Source organism: Dromaius novaehollandiae, chromosome 3, assembly GCF_036370855.1.
Source record: "Dromaius novaehollandiae isolate bDroNov1 chromosome 3, bDroNov1.hap1, whole genome shotgun sequence".
NCBI classification, from domain to species: Eukaryota; Metazoa; Chordata; class Aves; order Casuariiformes; family Dromaiidae; genus Dromaius; species Dromaius novaehollandiae.
Genome location: NC_088100.1, coordinates 57,348,261 through 57,349,385, shown reverse-complemented (window position 1 = coordinate 57,349,385; position 1,125 = coordinate 57,348,261).

The window sequence follows — 1,125 nt, the reverse complement described above, 5'->3', positions numbered from 1 at the left end:
TGAAGACATTGGAGTGTAATCTTATGTCAGAAATATTCCCCAAAGACATAGGCTAAAGGGAAGCTCCTTGAACTAAGGTGGTATAACATACAGACATTTTCAAATTAAATCTTTCTCGGTAAAATATAAGCACAGTTTTAATGTATGCCTCTAGGTGGTGCTAATGTTATTTCAGTGGTCAAAATTATAGTTTTAAGAAATATTTCAAATAGCAGTGAAAGCATTTTGTGCACAGCTTTTGAGTTCTGGGAGTCACATTTATTCAACAGACCTCATGTTGGTGATCTGCAAATGAAGAGAATTCACACACTTAATTTCTGGTAAATGAATCACCCATAAATCTATGTTCAAATAACATTTAAAGGTCTTGTTCAAACCCACAGAAGCTAATCATTTCAGAAATGGGTTTGAAAAACCATCTTTAAGCAAGTGTTGAGTCAAAGAGTTGTGGCATGTTGGATATTAGTTTACTCACTACTTGGAGCATCATCTTACACAACTACTAATATAATGACTGAGCTGATATTTATAATGTTACAGCTTGTAATTTTTGCTTTACCTATATATAGCATATTGTAATTCTCATATTGTAGTATCCATAACACTAGAGTCATAGTTCTGTTTACCAACAATTCTCTTTATGACAGGAAGTGTAAGCCTTTAGTTGAGTATTTTGGTGAGAAAACAGCCCAAAACTTTCTACTGAAAGAGTTTTTTTGTATAATTTGCAGAAAATGCAAGGAACTGGCATTATTTTATGCTCACTGTAAAACAGTATCTGTTCTTTGATATTAAAGAAAAAATGATTATTCATCCAGCCATGTACTGCATGTAAGATTTTGGACTGCGGTATAAGATTTCTACATAATCTAGAATGTGTTTTCTTCCTCCTGCCTTATTCGTACATACTTCGTTTGGCAGCCTAGGCTGCTTGGCATTCTGATGCTTACTAACTTTCAGATGCAGAAAAGCTGAAATTCACTTCTGCATCATTGTTGCTGACTGATAATTTTCTTTTTAGCATTGTAAGATCCAGTTGAGGCACAGCCCAGTAGGTTTTCCTGCAGTTCACCTGATATCTTTATTAAATTAAAAGGAGACATATTCCAAGCAGCGGCATATTTA